General features: G+C 49.8%; 1 protein-coding gene and 1 long non-coding RNA gene across 8 annotated transcripts in view; both read left to right on the top strand.

Annotated features, from left to right (window-relative positions):
• Positions 1-17,233, top strand: part of RIN2 (Ras and Rab interactor 2) — a 199,029-nt gene that overhangs the window by 68,223 nt on the left and 113,573 nt on the right. The gene's annotated exons all lie outside the window — the stretch shown is intronic.
• Positions 619-1,330, top strand: LOC140687232 (uncharacterized). The gene is made up of 2 exons (XR_012061405.1): positions 619-706; positions 1,074-1,330. It is a non-coding gene; the product is annotated as an uncharacterized lncRNA (long non-coding RNA).

Here is a 17,233-nt window from a genome sequence, read left to right as displayed (position 1 = left end):
GACTCTTGCCCGACGGTCTTCTTTCTTCTCTGGCTCCTCTCGTTCCCTAGAGGATGCCTGTTCTCTCGTGCACGGGGTCCTATGGCTGCATTCTACTTCTCATACTTTCCAGGCAAGGACTTTTTCTAAAAGGACTTTATTATGATTTTTTTTTTGGCATCACTGCCTTGAACATGAGTTGTCTCTTGTTCCTTCGGTTCCACCGTCGGGAGGTGCATCTGTAAGCTGACCTGGAGCTGGGAGTGACGGGCGCAGCCCCCCGGGGCGTGCCGACTTACGGACCAAGAAGGCTGCTGCTGAAATGACCATTTGACCCCTAAAGGCAGAGCCTCCTCTTTCTCTGCTGTAAGTGTTCATATCTGTTTTGGAAGATGATCCAGGTGTCTTCGTGGTAAAGGGGCTTATCGTGTGATGAAGGTGATCTTTTCAAAGATCAAAACCTTTGAGAGCCTCCCAAATCGAAAGTCAGGGGGAGGCTGTGGCCCCCACCTGGAGAGCAGGGACCAGCGACAGAGCGCACGGCTCTTGGCTGGTTCCAGGGAGGGCCCCCCCATCCCTCCTCTGGGCGGGGTCCTGTCAGGGACGGGTGTCAGTTCTGCACAAAGGTCCCTGTGATGTCAGGGCTTCATGGTGGAAAGGGGACCTGGGGAGAAGCCAGATTGGGAGAGGACCATGCCATGCGTTTGAGAAAGCTCTCTGGAGGGAGGTGGGGCTTGAGAAAGCTCTTGGCTGGGTGAGGGTGAGAAAGCAGAAAGGACTGGGGGAGGGTGGTCCCGGGCTAGGGAGGCACGTGACAGGGGTTATGGGAACTTGGCGTGAGGCTGCCCGGCTGCCCTGGGCTATCTTAATGATAGGTCCAGAAACTCTGCCGCCTGGAAAAGGAGTAAGGGTGTCACTCAGCCAGTCGTGTTCAGACCCACCAGGGCTGCCTCTGGAGAGCGGGGGGTGTCCCAGCGGAGGACCTCACACTCACCCCCATCAGCCAGGCAGCTCTGCCCCTTTCTGCTGAATTTCCACCTAGGATCTCACTTGTTGGAATCTGCCACTCCCATCTCTCTGCCCCTTAAATTCAGGGACCTGAGGCTGCGCCTTTGTAGATTAAACAGGTGGTCCGAGGCAGCCCCACTTGTACCTGACCTGGTCATCTTAATGGCACCACCCACCACCAGCATCTTCAGACATAACACAGCAAGCAACACTGAAGAATAGAGTCACGTCCTCTGAGTCTCTTGAGAAGAACAAATCTTGTTAGAAGTCGAAAGTTATTCGGACAAAGTAACTTTCCATCCTCAGAGTGTTTTCAAATAAAAGATGCTGACTTTATAAAGAAGACATTTGATAGTTCTATAAACCACGCAGTGCCATGGCTCATAAGCTATAACTTAATACCACATGACTTAGGTAAATGAACACGATTCAGGGTACAAGTAGCTTCAATGGGGATGTCAGAAGGATAAACTCTGTTTCCTGATTGTCAATCATATTTAAATCCTCATGTATGTCAAACTCCAAACCCGTAAGAATTTAAGAGAGAATAACTCTAGAAATGATGTCGGGGGAGTATTTTTCCAGTTTGGCTGGTGAGATTGGAAAGAGTTTGTAATTGCGACCATGTGCTCTTGGGAGCTGCGTGTTAACACTGCCTCATCTCAGACAAAGGATGAAAAAAAAAAGCACTTGCCTCTGAATCTGGGACCAACTGTTCTACCAAAACATAAGCTGAAGGATCCAAGCCCCTAAAGATTTAGCTGAAGCCACTAGAATATAAACCTGATAAATAACAGATTTACTTTGGCTAAAAATTTCCCCATTGCTAATAGTATGTAACTCTTACTTTCAACATTAATCTATCACATTTCCAAAAAGTTACCTTGGTGTCTCAGAGTTATGGCTCCTGCAGAGGAACAAATGAAAAAACCAGGTAGTCCCATGAACAGGTGCAGGGCTGGTGTGTGGTGGCTTGGAATGACGGGCAGTCAGGGCACACCCTCCTCCTGGGGGCGGGGGACGGGGGCACCTGCTGTTCCTCCGGCCGCCTGTGGGCAGCTGACCTGTGTCCAGAGCCCTTCTAACTTTTCAAAAGGTGCCAGAAATTCATTGGTATGTGTTATGTCTTCATTTTTAAATATTGGCAACTATAATTTTTCTTTTGTTGGTTAGTTTCTGTAACATTATTAGGCAGACGAAAATTAAATTAGTGTTTTGCCCTGCAGTCCATGTTCTTCTCTTGCTAAATAGAATGATCGCATGGCTGCGTTGCCAAAGCTCCTCCGAAGGGATGTTCCCTGATTCCCCTTTTTTTCCTGTCCTCCTTCTGAGGCGTTTCGCACTTGCTTGTTTCAGCTTATTTCCCCCTGACAACATCTCGAGGGTTCTGACGCCCCCACCAGAGCCATCTGCCCTTTCTCGTAAAGCCGGGAGGGCGGGCAGCTCCTCCACGTCTTGTGTTCTAGGGATGTGTTACAGCTAAGTGTTGAAGGGTTTCTGAAGGCGATCCTTCAGCGCACATGCTGAAGAGTCAGGGAAGCTGATGCAGAATTGCGCACGCGGCTGCAGGGGAGGAACCAGGCTGGCGGTGGGATCAGCGAGGGTGGGAGGTGCTGGGGTTCCAGGTGCGTGCTGTCCAGCGCCGTTGGCCCTGGCCACGGGACTGAGGAGCGCTTGGTGTGTGGCTGGAGTGAGTTGAGATGGGCTGTAAGTGTAAAATACACAGGCTTTGGAAACTGTGGAAAAGTGGGAAAATGCCTCATGTTTTATATTGATTCCATGCTGAAGTGATATTTTAGATGCGTTACGTAAATAGAGATAAATTTTACCTATTTATTTTTCCTTTTTTCCTTTTTTTATTTATTAAAGTATAGTTGATTTACAATATTTTGTTAGTTTCAGGTGTATAGCAGCATGATTTAGTTATATATATATTTTCAGATTCTTTTCATTATAGATTATGACAAAATATTAAATATAGTTCCCTGTGCTACACAGTAAATCCCTGTTGTTTATCTGTTTTAGGTATAATAGTATGATCTGTTAATTCAGTACTCCTAACTTATCCCTCCCCCTTTCCCCTTTGGTAACCATAAGTTTGTTATCTGTCTGTGTGTCTGTTTCTATTTGGTAAATAAGATCATTTGTATTATTTTTTTAGAGTCCACATATAAGTAATATATAATATTTGCCTTTCTCTGTCTGATTTACTTCACTTAGTATGATAATCTCTAGGTCCATCCATGTTGCTGCAAATGGCAATATTTCATTTTTCCCCTCTTTTTTATCTTTTTTATGGCTGAGTAGTATTCCATATGTATACATACACACACGCGCACACACACACACACACACATATATACATACACCACATTTTCTTTATCCAGTAATCTGTTGATGGACATTCAGGTATCTTCCATGTCTTGGCTACTGTAAATAGTGCTGCTGTGAACACTGGGGTGCAGGTTTCTTTTCAAAGTAGAGTTTTCGTCTTTTCCAGATACATACCCAGGAGTGGGATTGCTGGATCATGTGGTAACTCTATTTTTAATTTTTTAAGGAACCTCCATACTGTCCTCCATAGTGGCTGCCCCAAACTACATTCCCACCAATAGTGCAGGAGGGCTCCCTTTTCTCCACACCCTCTCCAGCATTTATCATTTATAGCCTTTTTGATGATGGCCATTCTGACCGATGTGAGGTGTTATCTCATTGTAGTTTTGATCTACATTTCTCTGATAATAAGCGACACTGAGCATTTTTTCATGTGCTTGTTGGCCATCTGTATGTCTTTTTTGTAGAAAGGTCTATTTAGGTCTTCTATTTCTCCTTTTTAACCTGGGTACTAGAAATGTTTAAATTACATCTGTGACTCATTATATTCTACTGGACAGTACTACCCTAGAACACAGGTCTGCAAACTTTTTCCTGTAAAGGTCCAGATAGTCAATGTTTCCAGTTTCTCAGGCCATAAGGTGTTTGCTGGCAACCACTCACTCTGCCTTTCTAGTACAAAACCAGCCACAGACGAGATGGAAATGAATGAGTGTGGCTGTGTTCCAATAAAACTTTATTTACAAAAACAGGAGGCAATTGGGGGTGGACTTTCCGAGTCCTGCTTGATGAGAAGATAAAAGATAAAAGAAGGAGGGAGTGAGGGTGTCTCTGAGGGGCTGGCAGCATTCTGTTTCTTGATCTGGATGCTGGTTAACTGGGTGTGCTTTTTGAGAATTCATCAAGCTCTTTATATATAATTGGCATATTTTTGTACACGTACATTACACATCAATCAAAGAGCTTACCCAAAGAGGCAGGGAAGTGTGTCTGCTCTTGACAGTCAGTGACAACCCTCTTCCCACTTTGAGTGTTAAAAACAAGACAATAGGCCCAAAATGGAATCTCTTGTGCTAAGCCCCATGTCACCAAGTTAGTTACAGGTTCAGCCCTCCCAGAAATGGAACCTTCAACCAGTCAGTCAGGAATCCCATGATCAGCACAGTGAGGTCCTGCCTGGTAGACCCCTGTCATCCCCTAAAGGGAAGTGACCTTGCGGTCACCAACCTGCTTTTTTTTGCCTGATACAATGTTCCGGCTCCTGCCGCCTCTGCCTAAGAAAGTCTCTCACTTTGTACAACTCCTTGGGACTCCCTTCTACCTGCTGGATTGGGCGCTGCCCAATTCAGATTGATGGTTCCTCAGAGAAACTCATAAGATTTTTGATATGCCTCATCTGGTCTTTTCACAAGAGTGACGCCACTTTTTCAGCTCTCCACCAGTGGTCAGTGGTTTGAGTCATCCCAAACAATTTGACTTTTCCCCGGAGTATCTGTAACCCTGTCTTACAGTCCATTCTTTCTGTACAGCGGTCACTACCTTTGGGAGTCTTGTGCAGCGAGAAAAGCCACGCTCCTGGCCATTTGGGGGAGATTGAAGGGGACAGAATCCACTATATATTAAAACCTTAAGCTGTATCAAAGCTCCATGGTTTTGCCAATTAAAAAAAAAGATTCTGGTTCCTTATGAGCTCATCCTGTCTGCAGAATGAATAAACAGTTTTGGTATTCTGTCATTTAAATATAGACAGCACAGTATGAATTTTCCTTCTGGAGCTCGATGCTGACCAAGCCTCAGGGCACTTGATTGTGTCTGTCTGCCCGCCCACATCTCAGGACAGAGCCCGGAAAACGGGCCGAGGTCTGGGCTCTGGAGCGCAGTCCATGGCCCTCCCGGGACCGAGGGAGCATCTTTCTACCCCAGCTCTTTGCCCCTGCTCAGCATGGAAGTTGCAGAGAGAAGGCTTCCAGAAGTGGAAACATTTTTAAATAAGTCCTTTAACTCTTCGCCTGTGGCTCCAGCTGCGTTGACACAAAGCCACGTTTGAGGCATGATGTCTCGGAGGCCTGGCACCTCGGAGTGTTTTCTCCTGGGACCCATAATGGTTGCTTTTAAGGGTTCAGTTCTATCAGTGTGGTGCCTGGACCGGACTTTCAGCTGACCTCCAAAAGGAAATCGTTTTAAAAAGGAAGGATTTTAGGTCTGCCAAGAATCAGATAATGGCCCAGCGCAGAGAAAGCAGGGGTTGTGTGGTTTTTATATTAAAATACAAGTCTCTTAATGCCTCAAAACAGCAGCCTCCAGAAAATGTGAAATTTAATCGAGGAGGCTAGAAAAAGCAGTTTTTTCAAAGGTCGAAATTCTCCCTCTTTGTTCCTTGTGGCTCATCGGAGAGGAACAAGTCCCTTTTCCCTGAATCTCCTCCTGCCTCTATTTTGGGTTTTATACAAGTGACTCTTCTCATTCAAGTAACTTTCTTCTTTTTTTATACATGTGTTTTTATTGAAGCATAGCCAGCCTGCAATGCTGTGTCCATTTCTGGTGCACAGCACAGTGCTTCAGCCACATAGGAGCACACATGTATTCGTTTTCGTATTCTTTTTAACTACAAGACACTGACTGTAGTTCCCCGTGTGACACGGCATGAACTTGTTTTAAAGTAACGTTCACAGTTGTCTGAGAGCGGCCACGCTGTGCCTGGGACCTGCCGGGGGAGCCTTCGGGCTGGCCCTGTGGAGACGTGCCTGAGGACAAGGGCCTTTGATGTTTGCTTAATCGGACATCACTGATTACTTTCCCGATAAACTAACATTAAGAGGACCCCGCCCCCATTTCTTTTCTTGAGCAGGTCTTGTGGTGTCTCACCCCGCCTTCCACCCCAACTTTTGCCCAAAACAGACTCCATTCGAGGCAGGCCCCTAGGACGAGGGGCTGTCCGCTGTCCCAGCACAGTGGGTCTGGTGCAGGGCAGACTCGTTTCTCCTAAGAGTGACCACGTGTAAGGAGAGAGGCTGTGAGCAGTGTGGACGCTGGCTGGGTTCCAGGCCGGGGACTGGCACACTGGTAAAGCAGTTGACGCGTCACGTGACCTGCGGTTGTCATAGGCCATTTGGCCACCGCGGGCATCTTCTCTGCTGTTTGTAGCTGCCGCAGTAACAGCACAGGCTCCTGAGAGGCTGGGGACCCCGAGTTCAGGGAAGATGCCACCTGTGTTGTATTGCCCACTGCTTCTCTCGGAGTTTTTCCCCCGCTGTAAGACCAGGTTCTAAGGGAGTACGTGTTGGGGTCAGAAATGGCCCTAGTGACCCTGTCCTCTGACACTGATCTCCAGGCCTGCTGAGAACCAGGACAGTGAGGCAAGGGGGCAGAGAGGAAGCCTTGAGGCAGATGAAGTGAGGGTGAGGGAGAGGGCCAGGTGCTATGGAGGTGACACTGGGCCGGGAGGATCCAGTCCAAGGGAGAGGAGGAGCTGCTCCTGCAGGGTCAGGAGCCCCCGACACAGGTGAAGCTTAGAGCCAGGGATTGTTGAAGGGGATCGGGAAAAGTTTCCAGCCCCAGGGAGGCCTCCCCAGGTTCCAGAGATCCAGGGGAACAGAGAGCCCTGGGCTCCCAAGAGCTCCAGGTGGGGTGACCACCTGGGAGGGTGTATCAGTCAGCGGCTGTCTCAGCGTGCTGCTTAACAAGGCACCCCCAAGCTCAGAGGCGTACAGCCACGAGTGCTTCCTTCTCGCTCTCCCATCTGCAGGTGGGCAGGAGTTCAGCGGATGGGGCCTGGGTCCCACCGGACGTGGCTCCCAGCTGGGCTGGTTCAGGTGCTCAGGTGCCTCTCAGCCTCCAGGGTTCTCTGGGATGTGCCCCTCTCGTGGCCGCTCCAGAGGCACCGGAACACAGCCCCACTGCATAAGCACTGTGAAGGCCAGTGCTCGCATCACTGATTCTGTTCCCCGAAGCAGGTCCCCCAGCCAAGCCCGACGTCAAGAGGGCGGGGGATATACTCTGCCTCTGCTGAGGGGCACTGCAGGGTCACGTGGCAGGGGGCGTGTGGATGGAGAGAGGCGGCAAGGCTTGGGTTGCAGCCCCCAGTTGATTTCTGCCAGCGTCTCCAGGGACGATCGCTGCGCAGGTGGACTCCCACTCACCGACCTCCCCCAGCTGTCACGCCCGCCAGGGTGCCGACTGACGGGTTTGCAACGAGAGCCCTTACTCGGTGGACTAGGTCATTCTTACCATCCGTCGGTGTGTTCTTTTCTCGTAGGAAAGCCGCTTAGAGCACCAGATCGTAACTCAAGTGTTGCTTCTGAGCAAGGAGCCAGAGCAAGGGGCGTGGCTGGATGATTTAAATGGCTTGAACTTTCTAGGTCTGGTCACTGGGGGCCCCCACCTCCTCTACGGGAAAATGCCCACCGGGGGGCACCGGGCAGGCCGCCCCCGTTAGGTGGGGCAGTATCCGCTTACTCCTTGTGCTACACTCTCCTAAACTCTTGTCGAATCTCTCTTCATCTCCGTTCTTTCCTTAGGTACAACTTGACTATTGCTTTAGAGGTAAAAATGAGATTATTCTTCTCTGATGACAGGTAATCATCATATGCAGAACGAAGGCATTTGCAAGAGTCCCCAGCCCCTCAGTTACTGACCACGACCTGGGGCGAGGTGCTCGGTAGACTCACCCGTGTCTCTGAAGTCCGCAGGCATCAGAGTGGACGGCGTCTCATGGTCCCTGCTGGCCGCGCGGCCGCATGGTGGCCGTCCTGGCCTGTGTGTGTACAAGCTTGCTTCTTATTCTTGGGACATTCATGGCCTTAACATGTCGGTCAGCCAAGCACGTCAGGACCGTTTGAGGAAGGAGGAGGAATCGAGGTTGTCATCTGAAACCTTCCCTTGACCCCTTCTGTGAGATCAGACTCCTTCATGAAGTCCGACTCTTAGCTGTTCACAGCCCCTGATCTGTTGCTTAGAAACATTAAAAAGTCACTGAAGTTCATGTTTTGGGGGCATCAGGCTAATGTCTCCTGTCATCATTTTTCTTCTAAGTGCTCAAAAGTCACCATCTTAATATTTCTTCTTGACCATATTCAGGAAATAAAATCTCCCCTTGAAATAACATTTACCCAGCCCTAATCCGCTACCTCCTCCCCTATTCTCCATAAGTTTTCCTAAAAAAGGTCAGTGTCAATGATTCCATGACCTCATCTGTTTTCCTACTGTCCGGGGTAAACGTTTGGGTCTGCTTTTCATAATGAGACCCTGGCAGGGCCGGGGTGGGAAGTGCCCAGGCCCCGGGGACCAGAGCCAAGTCGGGGTTGGCGGGAGGCACACAGGACGTGCTGAGGGAAGGCGGGGCCGCAGCCGGCCCTGGAGGGCGGGCGCCCGGGTTCCAGAGCGGAGCTGGGTCGGGGGGAGGCCGCTGAGCTGAGGGCCCGGGGCGCGGGCGGTGGACTCTGGAGGTGGCGGGCGCTGTGAGGCTGTCCCGGGAAGAGAAGGGAAGCCGCCTCCGCGCCAGGTGTTGGGGGCTGGAGCCAAGGAGGAAGTTTGAGACGGAGGATGAAACGGGCCCCTCGGTGACGTGAGGGGATGAAGGTGATTGTGGGAAACTCTCACAAGGCAGGAAGGGTCGGCTGGACGGGCCGCCCAGTGGTGTTCGCTGCTGTGCTCCATCCCAAGATTGGCCAGAAGGTCAAGTAGGGTAGTGAGTGAGAAATGCCAACGTGCCCCCTCCACCCACCCCACCCCCCGTTTCTGTGACTCTCCCCTCCCAGTGCTGCTCCCAACAGAGCACGCTCAGGCTTGTCTTCCTCGCCCGCTTTGCAGCACCGGCTCCACTGAACAATGTCTTGTGCCTTGGTCCCTCTATTCTGCGACAACAGCCGCCGTGTCGGACTAGCCTGCCAGGGCTGCCGTGGAGAGACTAGGAGGTTTAAACAGCGTGAGTGAATTTTCTCGCAGTTCTGGAGGCTCGAAGTCCGAGATAAAGGTGCTGGCGGATTGGATGCTCCCGAGGCCTCTCTCCTTGTTTGCAGAGCTGCCCTCTGGCTGCCGCTGCCCGTGCTCTTGCCTCTGTGTGTCCACATCCCCATGTCCCTCCCTGTGTACCCTAATCTCCTCTCACAAGGACACCGGTCATGCTGCCTTGAGACCCACCCGAGCAGCCTCGTTTTGGCTCAGTTACCCCTTTAAAGCTCCCATTTCCAGACACAGTCACACTGTGAGGTACGGGGGGGGGGAGCGTGCAAAATTCAGCCTGTAACACATGGTCTTGCTGCCGACACCCTCACTTCTGTCTCCAGCACGGATCGCCCAGCAAGGGCCAGGTGAGTTGATGTCTGGCCTCCTGAGCTTTCCACGTGGATGTCCCCAGATTCAGCTCGTTGTCTTCTCCCTAAAGCCTTCCCTTCCTCAACAGTCTGGAGGTTTACATAAGATGATCACTGCCTCGTGTGAGTCTTCTCCATTTGTCGAATCAGTTCAAATAGGAAAATCCGGAAGAGCGGGGCGTACGTGCCAGGAGGGGCAGAATAACTACGAAGCGGTGCTGAGCACATGGCCTCTGAGCCATCCGTTGTCTCTACCACTGTCTCCCCGCCAACACTGAGAACGTGATTTCACGTCTTCACCCCCCATCTCTGTGTCTGTGAGCTTCGCCTTGGTTAGGATGCCAGGCTCTCGGGGATGCTGTGAGAAATCCGTGAGACCTTGTATGTGGTCCAGCCTTGTTCTCATTTCACTTCCTGCCAGTCTGACTTCTGGCCCCAAGTCCTACATCTCTCTGCCAGAAAGGTACTGGGAATAATGCCCCACGGGAGCAGCCCGCAGCCAACACTGATGGGAGTTGGTGTAGCAATACCCCGGCGCCCTCACCCTTCCAGATGGGGTCCCTCTGAGGCCTGTGTCCGACACTGGTTGCCAGTTTCCTTGTGGGACTAAACTCCAGTCACCCACAGGAGTAACTGGCTTGAAAACCCTCCTCCCCTTCTCTGACTCGTTCCCCGTTCACCTGCCAGCATTTCCCGGAACTCTCTTCCCTAGAAATTACTTGCCCAGGAACCCTTGCCTTGGAATTTGCTTCTGGGGGAACCCAAACTATGACATGTGCTGTGATCTGAATGTTTGTGTCCCCTCCCCCAAATCGTGTGAAACCCTGGTGCCCAGGGTGATGGTACTAGGAGGGAGGGCCTGTGGGAGATGCTTCATCCCTCACTAGTGGGATTCCTGCCCTTACAGAAGAGTCCCTTAGTCCTCCACCCATGTGAGGCTGCCACACGGAGTCTGCAGCCAGAAAGGGGGCCTCACCCAACCACGCTGGTGCCCTGACCTCAGGCCTCCCGCCTCCAGAACTGTGAGCAGTGCGTCTCGGTGGGTTGTCATATCCGTAACATTTTGTTAGAGCAGCTCCAAGGGACTAAGACACAATGTGTAAAAGCTGGCTCAGTGCCGAGCATCCAGCCAGCGCTCACAACTGTGGTTGTTTCTGCCATCGTCAAGTTGGGATTTGCTTCAGTGACAAGCGGAGAGGCCTGTAGGCGAGGGCAGAGTCTCTGCGACCCGGTTCTCACCTCCACGCCGGAGTGAGAAGCCTGGTGTGGGCGTCACAAGGCCGTGAGGGCCCGGCTAATAATGGTCAGTTTATAACAAGCATTCTCAGCGGGGACTGTGTTGGCCCCAAGAAGCCAAAAATTGTTTGGGGGTTAAAAAAAAATCCTACCGTTTTTGTGTATAAATCACAGAGACCCATGTGACACATGAACAAATATACAATAAATCTATGGTATTAAAATTTAACCAGGGGGTCAATTAGAAAACATTGTCTAATGGGGAAGGTACAGCTCAGTGGTAGCACGTGCTTATCACGCACGAGGTCCTGGGTTCAACCCCCAGTACCTCCACTGAAAAATAAAAACAAAACAACAACATTGTCTAGAAGCCTCCTGGAAGCGGACAGTAACAGTAACAAAACCCTGCTGGCTTCTCACAGGCAGGAGAAGTTACTGCTGACTCTCGCCTGACTTTGGAGCATCCTGGTGGTGCTGTTTAGTTTGCAGGGTTCATGTCCTCTTCTCTGCAGTGGGGAGTTAACAGCTGAACTTTCATGAAGTTGTTTGGTCAAGTGTACCCGGCAAGGCACCAGGCTTTTTGGCAAAACATCCACCTGTTTGTGGTTAAGATTTTCCTGGTTCTCATTACAACCAGACTCGGTTAACATTTTGAGAACCACAAGGCTTGGCTCTGATGGCCAAGGCGACCAGTTCATCCAGCACGGTGTCCTTTGACTCCTTCCTGACTCACTTCTCCAAAGCGTCTCCTCCTGGCTGACAGCACTGAATCTGACAGGCAGGGGAAAAAAAGGACCAAATTCTTTAGTTTCAGCCCGTATTTCTTTTGTCAAGGTATGATCGTTAAAAGAGTTGTTTTTTTTTAAACACAGCTCTCCTGCAGACGTCTAAGTACGTGAGCTGAAGATTCATTTCGCCCTTAGGAAAGCATCAGTGGGCCGGCCAGGCTGGTTCACAGCGGGACGTGGGACGCTGGTGTGTGTATAGCCCGTCTCCGGCCAGGCTGCTAAACCCTGCTCGTAGCTTAGACGCCTGGCTGGTTCCTGACCGTCCTGCAGGGCAGTCAAACCATGGTCTTTGGAGTTGTCCTCTCCCGGGCAGTGCAACTTGTAAATTGTATTTGGATGATTGTATCTGGATATTTTGGACAGTTTTCCTTAAATAGTCACCTGGATTCGCCTGAACATCTTCTATACCAGTCGGTCTGGGCTGTGCTGTCTCTCTGTTTGTTTTGGGGGGGGAATACTTAGGTTTGTTCATTTTTATTTATTTTTTTTAATGGAGGTCCTGGGGATGGAACCCAGGTCCACGTGCGTGCTGAGCACATGCTCCACCACTGAGCTACACCCTCCCCTCTTGGGCTGTGCAGTCTTCACAAGCGTTCGTTCTTCATTGTCCCTTTTGAGAGTCTGAAAAGCTATCTGGAAAACCTTTACCTTGTCTCTTGGCTTGCTGTAAATGTGTACAACAGCCCGGTGTGCAGTGTTCGCCTGTTCCGTGGTGTAGCTACTCCGGTGCATCTCAGTCTATAATGTGATGCCATTGAAGGCAGGGTTGGGAAGGCGTTTTCACAGCCCCGACTGTGTGCAGCATCTTCCGGCTCCGGCACATCCTTGGGTGTGTTGCGTGACACATGCTGTGTGGATTATTGTCATGCTGCTCAGGTCACTTCCCAAGGGTGTGGAATCGTGGTCACTAGGTAACTATCTCTGAAGAGCCAAAGATTAGCTCATCCGGTGGTTCTACAATTATCATCCCTGTTCCTGGAGGGCCCCTCAGGGCTTACACAAACTTGATTCAAATTTCTTTTAAAAAGTTATATATTTAAGAAATGCAGTGAAAATAGACACGTACACACAGATGCAGCAAACATATAAAGGAGTTCAGGGCACTGATCAACACCAGGTCTAGAATTCTTGTAACTTCTGGAAGGGAGGAGAAGATCCTCTGGGAAGGAATTCACAGGGGCGGGGAGGTGTGTGGTACCATCTTAAATAACTTTTCTGCATGTCTTAAATATTACACAGTACCTAATAAAACACACACCTGTGAATGCATTTTATATCAAATTTCAAACCTTTAAAAACCACTAACCTGTTAACTTGTGCTGCCGGACTAACTTATTTTGTACAAGTGATGGAATAAAGCTACCCCCTACCGTCTCTGTTTAATTAAAAGTTTCCCAGTGTTGCGGTGAGCTGTTCAAAAACATGAAACTGTCCCTAAGAATCTTGTTTAGTTTTATTTTATATAATGAGGCAGTGGAATGCACTTTCAAATTTTAAAATGATTTCAGACTTAATACATGTTGTGGGTATAGAGAGAATCCTAGTATGCCGTTTACTTACCCAGAGGAGTAAATTTTTTCATATATTCTCACACATATTTTAATCATTCTCTGATGCACACGCACGCGCACGCACACCTTTTTCTAAATTATTTGAGAGTAAACTGCACGCGTCACGTCTCTGTACTACTTAGAATTTCAGTGTTTACTTCTTGAGAACAGGGACTTCCTTAGTCACAAGGCAGTTGTCAAATTCAGGAAACGCGATGTGAGTGCAATGCTTTAACCTACCGTCCACATGCCCAGTCTCACCAGTTATCCCGCTAATGCCACGTGGAGTGATTTTATTGTTTATTCTGTGGATTCAGATCCAGTCTTGGGTCGTGCGTTGCCTCGAGTTGTCACTTCTCTTTAGATCTGTCCTTTCTCCCTGGATCTGAGGTGGACCTGTAGTCTTTCTTTGTCTTTGAAGCCCTTGACCTTGCCGAAGCGTTCAGGCCGGCTGTTTCTGTACAGTGACTCTCAGTTTGCATGTCTGATATCCTCACAGGCGGGTTTGGGTCCCGTGCTGTTGGCCGCAGGTGGGGCGCCGCGTCCTCCTCGGTGCCTGGTCTCGGGAGGCGCGGGTGGCGGGGCTCTCTGCCGACCATCTGCGGTGATGTCCTCCCCTTTCTCTGCGGTGGGAGGTTTCTGAGAGCCATGCCTTAACTCCAAGGACGGATGACTCAGCAGGGCTCGTTCAGACCTTCAGGATGATGGCTCCACTGTTGCTCTGAAAGCGGCACCTTGCTGGGTGAGCCAGCCTGCTCTGCAAGCCGTGAGGACTCCTGTGGCCCGGGAAGGGGCCTCTGCTCGGTGTTAGGGGCTGCAGAAGCCATCAGTGGTGACGTGTCTGGCGTGGGGCACCCTGGTGGTGAAGCTCTGACCCCAGCTGGGCCTCCGGGACAATGGCTGAGTGTAGCTGTCCCCCCCGCCCCCGCCCACGTTTGGTGATGGGATGTTGGAGATTTGTGGCTTCTCTGAGGTTTCCCCACTTTCCCGTCTGAAACGGAGACAGTCTTTCTTCTGGGCCGGGGGGCAGGCGCGCGTTGCCTGCCCCCGGCCAGGACAGCGGCCTCTGAGAGAAAAACAGGAAGTTAGAACATATGCATTTTGTACGTATTGGCTGAATGATGAGTTTCTCAGTGGTTCCATGTGGCTTGAATAACAAGGTAGTTTTCCTTCCCAGAGTAAAATATGCAAGCTAATTAAGATGTATCTTGTTGAATCACATTTGATTTTAGTGAATTATTTGGGTCCAGCACTGCTTTAAGTACTTTCACAGATTGGCTGATGAAATTCTTTCCACAAATGTTTCCTGGACGGGGAGCGCGTGGTGTCGGCAGGACAGATGTTACGCCCTGGGCCACGTCTCAGGGATGTGATGGGCGCTTTCTAAACCTTAGCCAGTGTTTCCAAGTGGGGAAGAGGGCATTTTAAACAAGAGAGACTTGCAGAGGAGGGTGGGCTTGTGGGAGTGGCCGGAAAAGGGAACGAAGGTTTGAGTCAAACTGGACAAGACTTGTGGCACCTGCTGCTTCCAAGGGTTTGGACTTTGTGTCCCACGTATCAGGGGCGTCCTGACTGGATTTTGTTTTAGAGCAGAGTTTCTCAAACTTGAGGGAAGAGTTGGCAGGGAGAGAAGGCCCTCACTTGTTCCGAGGGAGCTGAGTTGCCCCCAGACCACAGGTGTGGGTGCGACGCCCGGGGCAGCCGCAGCCACTCACCTGCCGGCCACTCTGAGGACGGGCGGACACTGACCCCAGGAGGGCGGAAGCAGGAGACAGAAGAGAGCCGGGGAAGCAGGGCCTCGCTGAAATCACAGAGCCCCTGACTCAGCCCCCAGGAACCCCTAATCGCTTTCACTGTTTAGTGATGTTTAAGGTTTGATTTCAGAATAAGTTCAGACTTCCAGAAATTGGCAAGAATAGTTCAGATAACCTCCCCGCTCCCCCGTTCACCATTCCTGCAGATTCACGGGTTTGTGCCGTTTCGTCCCATTTGCTGCATCATCTCTGACTTTGTGGAGAGCAGAGAGCAGACATCTCTACCTCAGCACCTCTGACTGCTGAGCGCCGTGCTTAGGACAGGGGCGCTCTCCTGCACCCCACGGCCCTCTCATCCACCCCACGGCCCTCTCATCCACGTCTGGGCCCCAGTCACTGATACGGTGTCTAGTCTGAACCACAGATAACAACCTTCATCAGTTTCCCCAGTAACATGCTCTGTAGCATGATTCTGTCTCTGGTCCAGGATCATCTGTATTTGGAGGGAGGGGTTCTTTAATCCTTTTAATCCGGGATGGCTCCCCAGCCTTTCCTTATCTCCCATGACTTTGGTATTTTTGCAGAACCCAGGCCAGTTCTTTTCTCGAATGTCCCTTGAGTGGAGCGTCTGTGTTTCCTCAGGGCTAGTTTCAGGCCCCCGCCTCCTGTTGGAATAGCCCTGCCTGATGTCGTGTTCGTCTCGGGGCCTCACGTCTGGAGGAACACAGCCTCCGTGTGCCCTCCTGGGGATGTCCATCTCGCCCACCTGGTCACGGTGTTGTCTGGTTTCTCCACTGTTCGGTTCCTCTCATTCCTCTTGCAATTAATGCGCTGTCTGTGAGGAGACATGACTGTGGATTCTTAAGCCGACTTGAATTGGGTTTTCTGTTCCCCACAACATAAAAGCTCCTCACTGATTCAAGGGCCTGTTTGTATTGTGGGATTAATTGCTCATTACGGTGCGGAAACAAGCAAGGGATTATGATGAGAAGAATAGGAGAAGTTTCTTAAAAGCTCTAATTGTGGTCAGATGGGAGCAGAGCTGGACCGGAGTGCGTGGGTGTCCTGAGAGCACTAATCATTCGGTTAGACGCTTCTTAATCTTTGAATTTCTTTTGCTGTGGCCGTCAGAGGCCTCAGCACAGTCAAGCAACTTGTAGCTCAGCTTAAACTGAATATTATTTACCAACATAATTAACTATAATGTGTTACTGAGTCAGCAGTCCCAGGACAGAGAACTATTACACATACATATACGTGCACACACGTGGCAGGAACACAGCTGCTTAATTAAACCCTCCGGCCTCCCACTAAATCTCATGCTTCATAAGCCACTGTTGCCTGCCAACCCCCCAAACAAGGCAAAGCGTGTAACTATGCAAGATTCAACTAACACATCTAACAAACATTGCTCTTACTTCTCCAACCCAAAGCTAGTGTAGCTGCAGTTTCCTAATAATACCAATTACTTTGATGGATAAGTTTTATATAGAAAGACATTCCCCTAGGTCTGCCATTGGCCTCGAACAAAATTTAAAAAAATACATTTTAATAATCTCCAAAACAAATAAATATTTCAATACTAATTTTAACACAACCCAAACTGCTACACCAAATGCCAGTATGTCGCTTAAATTCATAAAGGATTCTCTGTTAATAAAAATGACATCCTCGAGTCAAAATAGATTTACCATCAGTTGCACTGAATAACATTTTAACTTCTGTGCAAATAACTTTCAATTTTTTGCCAACTTGCAACAGTTTGCAAAATAAGTCTTTTGTTTCCATTTTTACCTGGAAAATGTTAGTTATACTCACAAAGAATAGTGGTTATTTACAGGGACATAGAAATTTTATGCAAAATATGCTTATATATTTTTTCCAGATTTTTATATTGGCAAAAACGTTTCCATTAATTGTGAATTCAGTACCACTGAGCAGGATTCCTAAGAGAAGCAGTGAACCAGACCCTGAGACAAGGATTCGTCTGAAAGACATTAACTGGGAGGTGATCTCCGGGGATATCAGCAGCGAAGCGGGGACGGGAGACAAGGAAGGGGAAGCAGCCGTGAAGTGTGTGGTTGTGTGTGCACGTGCTTGTGACTGGCTTGGTTTGGGTGCCCCTGGAGCAGACCCTAAGGTAAAGATTCAAGTGCAAATAGTTTGGAGGAGGTTTTTCTAAGGACTAAACTTTACTGCTTGAAGGACATCCTAGATGCATTACTGGTGGGCGAAACAGAAGCTTCCATTCACGCCACCTTAGCGAGAACCAA

The sequence above is a fragment of the Vicugna pacos genome, chromosome 19 (assembly GCF_048564905.1).
Source record: "Vicugna pacos chromosome 19, VicPac4, whole genome shotgun sequence".
Taxonomy (NCBI): Eukaryota; Metazoa; Chordata; class Mammalia; order Artiodactyla; family Camelidae; genus Vicugna; species Vicugna pacos.
This window is presented reverse-complemented; position numbering and strand designations above follow the sequence as displayed.